This window comes from Capricornis sumatraensis, chromosome 17 (assembly GCF_032405125.1).
Source record: "Capricornis sumatraensis isolate serow.1 chromosome 17, serow.2, whole genome shotgun sequence".
Lineage (NCBI taxonomy): Eukaryota > Metazoa > Chordata > Mammalia > Artiodactyla > Bovidae > Capricornis > Capricornis sumatraensis.
Window position 1 is genome coordinate 40,821,841 of NC_091085.1, and position 13,655 is coordinate 40,835,495.

Here is a 13,655-nt window from a genome sequence, read left to right on the forward strand (position 1 = left end):
TTAATCATTCACATTCAAATAGTTAGAATTCCTGAAAGTGAAAGTGAAGTTGATCCGTTGTGTCCGACTCTTTATGACCCCGTCGACTGTAGCCTACCAGGCTCCTCCGTCCATGAGATTCTCCAGGCAAGAATACTGGAGTGGGTTGCCATTTCCTTCTCCAGGGGATCTTCCCAATCCAGGGATCAAACCCAGATGTCCCACATAGCAGGCAGATGCTTAACCTCTCAGCCACCAGGGAAGCCCTGAGAAATTCCTGAGAAATCTTTAATACACTGAGACTTTTAAATATCCTATGCAATACATGGAGCTAAATTTTCCTTTAAAAATATTAGCAAATGGCTTTAAATTAAATTTTAACCAGAATGTTAATATAAAGTAGATAGAATATTAAGCAGATCTGGCAGAAGTTGAAGGACATATCCAGAGCTCACTTGCCACCAACAGGAAGCAATTCTCCCCTTCTGGAAGTGCATTATACAACTGGTAAAGTCACAGGATTCTGTAGAGAACTTTGGAAATGCCTAGATTAGATGATAGACATTGAGTGGATTGTGCACAAGGGCCTGTGAGGCTGATGCCTACCAAGAACAGAGGGTTTCAAGACTGGTATTCTTCCCAGGATATATTCACCCAGAAAAATGCCTGTCAGACCCAGAAACTGTAGGTCTCTTGGCACCCCAAATGAGCCTGAAAGCTGTCTGAAGTCTTCCAGCTCAAAAAGTTTCCTGTCTTTGAAGTAGGTCCCTTACCTAAATTTAGTTACAGATCATTTATAGGTGTTCTGTTCCATTATATTCTCTCCCTACAAACTCCTTACTATGTAGTCATTTATTGGTTACATATGGACTTCCCAGATGGTTCCGTGATTAAAAAAAATCTGCCTGCCAGTGCAGGCGATGCAAGTTTGATCCCTGGGTCAGGAAGATCTCACAGAGAAGGAAATGGCAGCCCAGTCCACTATTCTTGTCTGGAGAAGCCCATGGACAGAGGAGCCTGGCAGCTATAGCTCATGGGGTCGCAAAAGAGTCAGAAATGACTTACCAACTAAAACAACAACAAACATTTAAATAGCATTCTAACCCAGTAATAGACTATGAAGTTCTTACTCTTTATGTGAATATTGGGGCCTTATTTAAATAAAATTAAAAGCTGTGATTTATCATATTTGGAGATTCAGGAACCTTATGAACAGAGCCTTTAATAGATCTTACATTTTAAACTCAATACTCTTTTAGAAGTGTACAAAAAGCAAGCCTTAAAAGTATCCCCAAATGAATGACAGAATGAAGACATAGCTTATTCTTCCATGAAATAACAGATTCTACTTCAGTTGTCTCAAAGATCTAATTTTAAGGTATTCTCAAGAGTACTTGGGCTGAGCAGAAGAAAAAGAAATGTAACAGAAGAGAATAAAGATGGTGATCTAGGAGGCTCTGAAGCTCTCTTCCTCCCACAGATGTACTGAATGGACAGCTATAAACAAGCAGTCCTCTCTGAGAGAGACCTAGAAGCTGAGTGACTCCTATTCATTGGATGAATAAAAAAATACAAGTGCTTCCTTGGTGGCTCAGTGGTAAAGAATCCACCTGCAATCCAGGAGACCTAGGTTTGATCGCTGGGTTGGGAAAGATTCCTTGGAGAAGGAAATGGCAACCCACTCCAGTATTCTTGCCTGGAGAATCCCACGGACAGAGGAGCCTGGAGGGGTCCTATAGTCCATGGGGTCACAAGAGTCAGACAAGACTTAGAGACTAAACCACCACCACCAAACAGGTAGGAAAGGCCAGCTATACTCTTCACAAAAACCCCACTCCTCACAAAGCCATACAACCTGGAGACACCCCTCAACTCTCAGCTTCTCCCTGAGGATGGAAAATGCCACAGCTAGTGTCCCAACTCGTAAGACCCCCACAGAAAGGAGGGGTTCCCAGAGCAGCTAGCTTTGAAAGCCAATGGGGCTATCATCCCTGAGTTCCATAGAACCATAGTAAACAAAGAAATGATTCTTAAATAATGGGAATAATAGTTATCATGGCTATCTGCCACCACCCCCACCCCCCAACTCCATCCCACCCTGCCACCTCCAAGGGCTCAAGGCAGAGAGAACAGGCAAAATTGCCTGTCTCTGTCTTTTCCTGAAAGAGTTTCTCTGCATACTTTGAAAACCATCTGAGGGTCAAGCTGCTCATTTAGCAGACACTAGCTAATGAAGGCTGAGCACCAAAGATGCTTTCGAATTGTGGTGCTGGAGAAGACTCTTGAGAGTCCCTTGGACAGCAAGAAGATCAAACCAGTCAATCCTAAAGGAAGTCAACCATAATTATTCATTGGAAGGACTGATGCTGAAGCTGAAACTCCAGTACTTTCACCAGCTGGTGCGAAGAGCTGACTCATTGGAAAAGACCCTGATGCTGGGAAAGATTGAGAGCAGGAGGAGGAGGGGACAACAGAGGATAAGATGGTTGGATGGCATCACTGACTCAATGGACTTGAGTTTGAGCCAACTCCGGGAGACAGTGAAGGACAGAGGAGCCTGGCGTGCTGTAGTCCATCTGGTTGTGAAGAGTCAGACACAACTTGGAGATTGAACAACAGCAGGGTCTAGCTGGGATCTTCCCCAGAGACTGGGGAAGCTGGAAGACACTATTCTTGCTTTCTCCTTCCAGCCCCCTCCAAGTCACCAGTAGCTCCCTGGAAGGAGCTTGTATACATGTCTGGTGGCCCAGCATTTACAGCAGTCACCCAAAGAATGCACTTCTGGATTACTGGGCTCTAATAGGGAAATGCAGTTGCATTCACAAGTCCCAGAGAACTGTAGGGAACAAAGAAACAGTTTTTAATGAGCACAGGAACAACCTCTAGCAACTCTACACCTGAACCCAGTACAGATGAAGCAAGTAAAAATTCCCATCTCTCAGTTTTCCCCAAGAAGCAGTTCAACCATGTAACCTTCCCAGCTGTGTCTGAGGGGTCTAATCATCCTGCACCTAGGTTCTGACTGTGATCCCCCTTGGGAAATTGATGGATACTGGCACAGCCTCAACTACCAGGAGCCACTAAGAGCAAAGAAAGAGGCTTGTACAATCATAAGAGTTTGAGAGACAACTAGGAGCTCAGGCCAGGCTTATCAACAAGGTTCATCTCCTAATGAGGTCACTCTGTCAAGACTGTTTCTTCCAAAGTGCAGAAACCAACAAAGAGAGTCAAGGAAACTGCAGAAATAGAGGAATACATTCCAAACCAAAGAGCAAGATAAATCTCCAGGAAGTAATCTTAATGAAATGGAGATATGTGATTTACCTTATAGAGAGTTCAAATTAACAATCATGAATATTTGCCAAGGTCAGAAGAATAATGCAAGAACAAAGTGAAAATTTCAACAAAAAGACAGAAAATATAAAGTATTTTCAATAGGTTTCTTTTATTGACTTAGAAGAGTGATGTTTATGACTTTTTAAAAGAGCCAAATCTGTTCTTAAACATACTTGTAAATGGTTAAGGAAAGTACATGTCTTTTTATTTTATTTTCATACTCTTTGCAGATATATAGATATTCTTATATCTGAAAGAAAGCTACCATATGTCACTTGTACATATCAAATATTGCTGAGAATATTTAAAATTCTGGTAAGTTCACTGCAGTTCAAATAAAGAGGTCTAAGAATCTTATCCAAGCAGCTGTGGTTCCTATTTGAATTTTAGCCTAGATTATTAAAACCTCAAGTCACAAAATCCCCCTAGGAAATCTTGCATAAGCATTGTTCTCATTGAAAAGGGCTGGGATCAGAAAGGAAGCAAGAGGTTCATGCTTTAGTTGGCTTTAGAACATCAAACACTGAGTGGTCAAGTCTCCCTCAGATGTGTGTTCATAACCCCTTTTAAACGCAATGGAAATTATATGTGTGGATCTGGGGAGAACATACCCCCAAGTAAGCAAATTAAGAAAAGCCAAGAACAACCAGATTTCTTTGCTTTAAATATTTTGGCTTAAACATTAGTTGTTTTTTTTTTTTTTTAATTAGTTTTATGTGATATGTCAGGTAAATCTATTCATTAGTGATAGGATTTTTATGATCAATTTTAAGGGAAGACTTGAAAAATACTTTAACCATGTTTCTTTTTTGGATATAAATCGTAAAATACAGTTGCTAGACTATTTTTGAAAAGGCACTTATTTATGTTTTTCTAAAGCAAGTATCTCATAATTCAAAAATTGGTTATTTTTCTGCCAGAGCCTGATGGGAGTGAAGTGAAGTGAAAGTCGCTCAGTTGCGTCTGACTCTTTGGAACCCCATGGACTATACTCTAGAGAAGTCCATGGAATTCTCTAGGCCAGAATTCTAGAGTAGGTAGCCTTTCCCTTTTCCAGGGGATCTTCCCAACCCAGGGATCGAACTGGAGTCTCCTGCATTGTAGGCAGATTCTTTACCAACGGAGCTATGAGGTTTAGTATTTGCTAATGGGTTAGCATGTAAAACAAACATTTTGTGAAAAGAGCTACCAGAACACTAATGCCTTAGACATAGATTTTCATCATTGAGAGATGAGATAATGTTCTTGAATATTCCTAAGAATCTGGCTGATAGAAAGTATCAACTTAGCAGAGGAAAGGTGGGTAAGGGAGGGACAGACAGGGGCGTTATTATTTTTGAGGAAGTGGGTAGGGAGTTTGGCCGAAAATACTCTTCACTGAATCCAAACCATGAAGGTTTACTAAACAGAAATTTAAATCAAAAGACAAACAGGATGTGCATCAGGGACACAGTTTGGGACACATACTTTTAATACCGCATGAAAGCCGTGCCATCCAGATGTGAAAGCAATAAAGCTTAAACCAAAAACAAACAATAAAATAAGAAGTGGGATTGAAGCAGAGCCTTTAACACTGAGCACTTCCTCAGTGAAGTCGCTGGCTCAGAGAGAGAGCTATTTACTCTGAGGAAGAGGTGGCAGGTTCCACAGGCCTGTGTTTTCTCACAATGGAAGAAGTAAAATAGCAATCTGGTTTTCTGGAAACACTGAGCTTTGGCAGCCTCTGCTATTCTGGATTTCTTAAATTATCTGTTTTAGACTGAAGTGGAAACTTATTAAAGCCAGCACTCTAATATCAGATCAGCCTCAGGAAGGAAAACAAAGAAAAAATTGTCGGTACATATTGTACCCAGAATGTTATGAAGCAAGAAGTGAATAACAGTTTCTATGAGCTACCTAAGGCTAGTCATCCTATCACAAATAGAAAATGGTAATGTTGTTAAAACTCAGAACACTTAAGAATTTGGAAATAAGAAAGACTTTCCTAAGACTTAAGAAAATAGGACATGTTACAGTACCATAAGGGGTTTCCCTTGTGGCTCAGTGGTAAAGAATCCACAGGAAATGTAGGTTTGATCCCCGAATGGGGAAGATCCCTTGGAGGAGGAAGTGGCAACCCACTCCGATATTCTTATTGGAAAAATCCCGTGGATAGAGAAGCCTGGTGGGCTACTGTCCATAGGGTCACAAAAAGTTGGACACAGCTGAAGTAGCTGAGTACACATGCATGGTAACATGAAACTATTGTATTTTCCACACAGCTGAAAGGGAAGGTTTTATGGTATCATTTTAAGTATTTTTCAGATTTTTAGTTTTAATATTTTCAATTATAAATGAGAGATGGCTAAATTTGGTTGTTTAAGCATTTGTTTTCTTTAAGCTTTATTTGTTAGCATCTGCCTACAATACAGGGGACTGGGGTTCAATCCCTGGGTCTCCTGGAGAAGGAAATGGCAACCCACTCCAGTATTCTTGCCTGGAAAATCCCATAGACGGAGGAGTCTGGTGGCTACAGTGCATGGGGTCGCAAAGAGTTGGACACGAATGAGCGACTTCACTTTCACTTTAAAACTTAAGATTTACTTTTAAAACTTAAAACATTTTTGATAGTGACAAAGTCACGTTTTATATCATGTGAAAGAAAAGTTAGAAAAAGGACCAGCTTATGAGACACAATGATTACAGAGAAGTATATTATTGATAGTTAATGATAAAAATGTTAAAATTAGTTGAAATTTTATTAGTGTTACTAAAAATATTGCTTATTTTGTATAATTTTAAGTATTTTTAATATAGTTTACTTTCCTAAGTAAAACAGAGATTGACCCACTATAGTTTGCAAACTAAAAGCCACAAAATACTCTAAAACAGAAAGTTGTGGATAACTATTGCTGTAAACTCAAGAAAAACATAGGGTTGGGATTTTCCTTTCTTGTCTATTAAAATCCATGTAAGACTTTACTATTCATTCTCAATTTTTTATCATATATTTTTCTCTTACAGCTTAATTATCATGTTTTGAAACATGAATTATAATTCAGATAGCAATTAGACTATCTTTTCCTTCAATGCTTTGAAACTTTGCTTTTCATTAACATATGTATTTGTTCTTGAAGTTTTGAAAGTTACATAATAGGTTTTGTTATGTTAAATATGTGAAGGACTAACCTATAGTATATTAGTTTTAAATGGAAAATCACCACAAACTTAGGCCCAAGACAGCACTTTTTTATTATCTCATTCCCAGTGACTCAGCAGTGAAGAATACACCTGCAATGCAGGAGTCACAGGAGACGTAGATTCCATCCTTGGGTTAGGAAGATTCCTTGGAGGAGGAAATGGCAACCCACTTCACTGTTCTTGCCTGGAGAATCCCATGGACAGAGGAGCCTGGTTGACTACAGCCCAATAGGGTCACAAAGAGTCTGACAGGACTGAGCAGCTAAGCACATATGCAGTTACCATTGATGAAGAGTTCAGAAACACCTTAACTGGGTTTTCTCCCAAAAGCCAGCCTTTTTTTTTTTTTTTTTTTAAGCCATTTTCAACATTGAAGGTGTTGGCTGGGCTACGATTTTTCTGAAACTCAGAGTCTAGCTGAAGCTCACATTGATTGCTGCCAGAATTCAATTATTTGTGGCTGGAGAACAGGGCTCCTTGTTTTCTTGCTGGCTGCTCAGCCACTCAAGGCCACTGTGATTCCCTATCAGGTGACTTGTCTCATTTCATTAAAGCCAGCAAGAGAGAGGCCCTCACTCTGGACTATTAAAGGAGGTCTTGCAGTACAATCATGAGAACGATGTCCCATCACCTTTTCCATATTCTGTTGGCTAAAAGCAAATCACAGCTCCCAACCACACTCAGGAGGAGGGGATTATATAGGGTGTATATAACCACAGTCCTATATGTATATTGGGCTTCCCTTGTGGCTCAGCTGGTAAAGAATCCTCCTGCAATGTGGGAGACCTGGGTTCAATCCCTGGGTTGGGAAGATTCTCTGGAGAAGGGAAAGACTACTCATTCCAGTATTCTGGCCTAGAAAATTCCACAGACTGGATAGTCCATGGGGTCACAAAGAGTTGGACACGACTGAGTGATTTTCACTTTCACTTTGACAACAAAACATGGAGATCACAGGGGCAATCCTTGAATTCTGCCTCCCACTCTACTGTTCGACTGATTTAGATGGACACTCAGTAAAAGCAATCTCAGGCATTCAAAATGTTGTTATAAATCTGGGAAATGTTAACTCCTTTCTTCATATAAAATTTATTAGTCTCCTTAATTTTAATTTTATATTATTCAGTATAAACAACTACACTCAGAGAGTATAAGTTACAGATGTAACTTGGCTCTTAAAATTAGGAAATCACACTGAAAATATTTTCTTTAAACATTGCCATTTAATAAGAACACTTCTGAAACAAAAGTGTGTATTTTAGCTTCCTTTCTCTGTAGTATTTTGAAATTCACTATTTTTAAACATTTTGTTATGGAAAATGAGATATTTTTCTTTTCCTTGTTCATTCATTCATTCAACAAGTATATATTAAGTCTTCTCTGTATTTCAGGCATTGTGTTAAGTTCTGAGAATGTCGGTTAAAGAATCACGAAAAGTTACATCATTCTCATTTACTAGCAGTGTGACAATGGACAAATCACTTAGCCACTCTGGACTTTCAAGTAAATATGTGCAATTTTGATACCAATTCATTTAGCTTCTACAATGATCCAGTCATCTTGGGGGACCTGGATATTCTGAGACAAAAAACAGAGCAGATCTCCTTTGAAGTGTCACAGTCTAGCGGGTGAGAGAATATCACAGAGTTAACACTGTTATCACTAAGAGGAGCACATGGGAAGATATGGAAAGCATAAAATCCGAGATGAGTTTTGATGGATAAGCAGGAGTAAGCCAACTGGGTCACATGAATTTAATAGCAAATGCAAACAGGTGCACGAGAGAGCATGAGTATTCGAGGAAACTGCAGATAAATCAGTTAGATGGGATGTGCTCTGTAGACAGAGAGTTATATGATGATAAAGGATCCAGATGAGCACAGGCCAGATCAAGTAAGTAGTGGCTGAGAAGCTCAGACTGTCCTTAGTAATGGGGAGCAACTGAAAGATGTTAAATGAGAAGTGAAATAATTACCTTCATGTTTTTTAAAGCTTATTCTGCAGGAGGTGGAAAATATAAAGAGGAAATCCCATGTAGATGGATTTAGCAGGCTGTTGTAGTAACTAGTACAAAAAGATGAAAGCAGAGGTGGTAGAGATGGTGAGGAGGGGATGGCTGGGTCCTGTTACGGAGGTAATGTAGTTAGTACTTGACGGTGAATTGAGATGGAGCGCGAAGATGAAAATGAAGGAATAGATGACTTGCGGGCTTTTTGATTGAGTGAGGTGATGCTCCTTTCATTAACTGATAATGGGAATGAAGGAGGAGAAATTTGAAAAGGAAAAATATGTTTATTGGGAAATACTGTTTGAATTTGAAATATCTTTGGAACATACTAGGAGAGATTTCCAGGAGACAATATGAGGTGTTAGGATAGATCATAGGATAAATATATTTGCTGAAGGTGCTAGAGGTTCATCAATGTTTCTGTATCTAGGGTATGTTTAACTTCATTCAGGGGAAGTGAAAGAAGACTGAGAATTTGAAATGATGTTTAAAGTATGTCAGAAGAAATAGAGTCTATGAAAGGCCCTGAGGAACACTGGCCAGGCTCTAGGATAAAATCCAAGTCACAAAAATATCACAGAAACCAAATAGTTCAAAAGAATCAAAAGATAAGTAAGGAATCACATAGAAAACACTGTAGAGAGATAAAGAATAAAGACCAAAAAAGAGACTATTGATAACACTTCTGGTGACCTTGATGATAAACAGTTTCAGGAGAGGAAGCTGTATTTTAGTGGATTGAAAGTGGAAGATAGTGAATGAAGTGGGAAAAGCAAAAGTAACCATGGTTTCAACACATCCAAAAAGGACAAGTTTGGGAAATAGAGCAGTGTTTATAAACAGAATGAGATAGGTAGGGGATTTTCTCAGGCTATATATAATGTACATAGCTAGAGATTTACTCATGCCTTATAGAAGTAGGCACAGACATGCGTATGAGCATACACGCTAAGTTGTTTCAGTCATGTCCGACAGTCTGCCACCCTGTGAACTGTAGCCGCCAGTTTCCTCTGACCCTGGAGTTCTCCTGGCAAGAATACTGGAGTCGGCGCCATGCCCTCCTCCAGGGGATCTTTCTGACCCAGAGTTTAAACTCCTGTCTCCTGCAGTTGCAGGCAGGTTCTTTACCACTAGCGCCACCTGGGAAGTCCAGTCATATATATTATATATATAATATATATTATATGATATATAATGAGATATATATATATGGTACATATATACATATAAAGGTACCTATATATATATATGTATAAAATGAACTCTAAAGCATAAGGGTAAAATATGGGCTGCAGGGTTAGACTGGCTGAGTTGGAATCTCAGGTCCACCATACTGTTTAACAAACAATTTTGGGCAGGTTATTGAATCTCCCTCTAAGTTGCCTCATCTGTAAAATGTGGATACTAGTAGTGTCTATTTTATTAATATAGTTGAGAGGAAGTACATGAGATAAACAAAGTATGTGCATGCTCAGTCGTGTCCAACTCTTTGCCACTCCGTGGACTGTAGCCCACCAGGATTCTGCATGCAAGGAAATTTCCTGGCAAAGAATACTAGAGTGGGTTGTCATTTCCTCCTCCAGTGGATCTACCTGACCCAGAGATCAAACCCACATCTCTTGCACATCTCCTGCCCTGGCAGGCAAGTTCTTTACCACTGTGCCACCTGGGAAGTTCCCAAAATAAAACATTGAAACTGCTTAAACCAATGTATGTGTGTGTGTGTGCTTAGGTGCTCAGTCATGTCTTTGACTCTTTGCGACCCCATGGACTGTAGCCTGCAAGGTTCCTCTGTCTATGGGAGTCTCTAGGCAAAAATACTGGAGTGGGTAGTCATTCCCTTCTCCAGGCAGTCTTCCTGACAAGGGATCAAACCCAGGTCTCCTGCATAAACCTGTGGATGGTACTCAGAAGAGCACTCTGTGAGGCTTCTCAGGTGGTTTCGTGTTAAATAATCCACCTGCCAATGTAGGAGATGCAGGAGATGTGGGTTCTATTCCTGAGTTGAGAAGGTCCCCTGGAGAAGGAAATCGCAACCCACTCCAGTATTCTTGCCTGGAAAATTCCATGGACAACGGAGCCTGGCAGGCTACAGTTTGGGAGGTCTCAAACAGTCAGACACAAGTGAGCAACTGAGCGCACAAAGGGCTCAATAAAGTTAGCTGTTACTGGCTGTGGTTCCTACTGATCCACAACTTGCTTAATAAGATAAGGGATTTAATGAATCATGATAGGTAGCGCCAAGAATCTCTGTGGTCAGAGAGTCAAGAATGGAAGCCAGACACCAAAGAACAATAACCATCTGCAAAATAAGGTTACTACAGTGGAAACATTCAGCCACTGTTACTCAGCACGGATAATGACAATACCGTTTAGATATTATTGGAGACTCACAGTTCATTCCAATAAGAGCAAGACCTGATGTCAGAAGCCAGATGCTAGTGCTGCCTTGTTTGTGATACTTTGCTTATTTTCAAGTCAGTCTTATCTGAGCATATCTTAGAAGAGTCTGTACATCAATAACAAAAGATTGGGGGAATAGATTCTGGCTTCTCTTTAGCAAAGGCTATACTCAGTTCAGTTCAGTCGCTTAGTCATGCCCGACTCTTTGCGACCCCATGAACTGCAGCACACCAGGCCTCCCTGTCCATCACCAACTCCCAAAGTCCACTGAGTTGAGTTGGTGATGCCATCCAACCATCTCATCCTCTGTTGTCCCCTTCTTCTCCTGCCCTCAATCTTTCCCAGCATCAGGATCTGTTCCAATGAGTCAGCTCTTTGCATCAGGTGGCCAAAGTACTGGAGTTTCAGCTTCAACATGAGTCTGTCCAATGAACACCCAGGACCTATCTGCTTTAAGATGGACTGGTTGGATCTTCTTGCAGTCCAAGGAGCTCTCAAGAATCTTCTCCAACACCACAGTTCAGAAGCACCAATTCTTCGGCACTCAGCTTTCTTTATAGTCCAACTCTCACATCCATACATGACTACTGGAAAAACCATAGCCTTGACTAGACGGACCTTTGTGGACAAAGTAATTTCTCTGCTTTTCAATATGCTGTCTAGGTTGGTCGTAACATTCCTTCCAAGGACTAAGCATCTTTTAATTTCATGGCTGCAATCACCATCTGCAGTGATTTTGGAGCCCCCCAAAATAAAGTCAGCTGCTGTTTCCACTGTTTCCCCATCTATTTGCCATAAAGAGATGGGACTGGATGCCATGATCTTAGTTTTCTGAATGTTGAGCTTTAAGCCAACTTTTTCACTCTCCTCTTTGACTTTCATCAAGAGGCTCTTTAGTTCTTCTTCACTTTCTGCCATAAAGGTGGTATCATCTGCATATCTGAGGTTATTGATATTTCTCCTGGAAATCTTGATTCCAGCTTGTGCTTCCTCCAGCCCAGCATTTCTCATGATGTACTCTGCATAGAAGTTAAATAAGACTGTACTCAAAATGTGCAAATGCTCCAGATACAAGAAGGGTATTTCAGGAATATTTGGCATTCATAAATATCTGGTAAACATCCACTATTTCTCCCCTTTGGTTAGTGGAAACAAAAATTTACCTAAACTTGCTAGAAAAATGTGCCTCTGTCTTAGGTGGTTTAAATGGTTTCCTTTTATATAAAGCAGTCTTGTGGATAAGGCACCAATTGAAAATCCAACTTCTGATCAGAAGTGTTATTCACATTTTCTTCTTCCTTCCCAGAAGGGTATTTGGGATAGAGGAAAACATATTCTTTATGGAGTCAGACAAGTGGGTCCTTCAGGCCTCATTCTCATCCCCATGCCGATTTCCCGTGGAGGGAGCCTGGGGAAGGTCTATGGCAGAAAAGGAACCTGCATGTGTGCCTCCTCCCAGAGTTCTAAACAGGAAGTGGTATCAACTTCGCTCCACTCTTGGGTTTTCTTTGCACTTGATAGCATTTCTCAGATTTGGAACCATGGTCTAAAACAGGGCAATCAAGATATATGGGTTTCATCATATACTTCGCCCACCCTTGGCCTAGCAATAAAAGTGGGACGGCTTCCCAGTTCCCTTATGACAGACATTCTTCATGACATAGTCTGACTCTGGTAAACAGAAAATATCTATGATAGAATGAAAAGCCTTCCCTCATTTCCTCCAAGCTTCTTGTTTCCCTGTCCTGAGATACTGGTACCATGTCCCAGGCTTCCTCCATGGAAAATCAGCATGGAGTTCAGCATGAGGCCTGAATGACCCATTTGTCCAGCTCCATGAAGAGTATGTTTTCCTCGAATGCAGATTCCATTAGTACAATAGTGCAAACTAGAGGATTTTAGGTAATTTTTTTTTTTTTTTTCCCTTAACCAAGCCTGGCTTTCAAAACTTCAGTCTTGTAGTCAACTCACATATTTTATTCCAGATGTCAAAAGCTGAAGAGTGACTGCCTCTGACTCAGTGCAATCCAGCTTCCACAATTCTAATCCTCCCCGAGGCAAATAGATGGCTCTGCCAGAACTAGTGGAAGGTCCTACTCAGGAAATGTAAAAGAGAAAAGAATATTCATCTCCTTTAAAAATATTGCTATCGTTCTGGACAATGGAATGTTACTCCACCATGAAAAGGAACACATTTGAGTTAATGCTAATGAGGTGAATGAAACTAGAGCCTATTTATACAGAGTGAAGTAAGTCAGAGAGAGAAAAACAAATATCATGTATTAATGCGTATATATGGAATCTAGAAATGATACCGATGAACCTATTTGTAGGCAGTGGTGGAAACACAGACATACTGGATAGACTTATCGACCCGGGGGTGGGGAGTAGGAAGGAGAGGGTGGGACGAAAGGAGAGAGTAGCATGGAAACATATACACTAACATATGTGAAATAGATAGCCAGTGGGAGTTTGCTGTATGACTCGGGGAACCCCGACGGGGGCTCTGTGAAAACCTGAAGGGGTGGGATGGAGAGGGAGGTGGGAGGGAGGTCCAAGAGGGAGGGGGCATAGGTATACCTATGGCTGATTCATGTTGATGTTTGACAGAAACAAACACAATGCTGTAAAGCAATTATCCTTCAATTAAAAATTAATTTTTTTAAGTGTTGCTGTCATGCTACATAAAATAGACTTCGCATGCTCATACGTAAGCGTGAAAGACAAGTAGATAGGAGTCGGCTGAAGT